Genomic DNA, 299 nt, shown 5'->3' on the forward strand with positions numbered 1-299 from the left:
CCCGTCCCCGTCCCCGTCCCCGGCTTGCGCCAAGCGGGGATCCCCGTCCCCGTCCCCGAGACCCGATTTTTCGGGGAATCCCCGTCCCCGACCTGGGCGGGTGGACCGGGTTACCCGACGGGTCGGGGTCCATTCCCATCCCTACATATAGGTCCATATGAAGGTGGAAAGCTGGATGCCACCTTTTCTTTCACAGACGACGACTTCATCAAGGTTGCCACTGGGAAAATGAACCCCCAAATAGCTTTCATGAGGTAAAGATTGCCATTGCCATTGCCATTTCCCAAAAGCTATCGTCT

Source organism: Cynara cardunculus (assembly GCF_001531365.2).
Source record: "Cynara cardunculus var. scolymus isolate 2C chromosome LG 3, CcrdV1, whole genome shotgun sequence".
Lineage (NCBI taxonomy): Eukaryota > Viridiplantae > Streptophyta > Magnoliopsida > Asterales > Asteraceae > Cynara > Cynara cardunculus.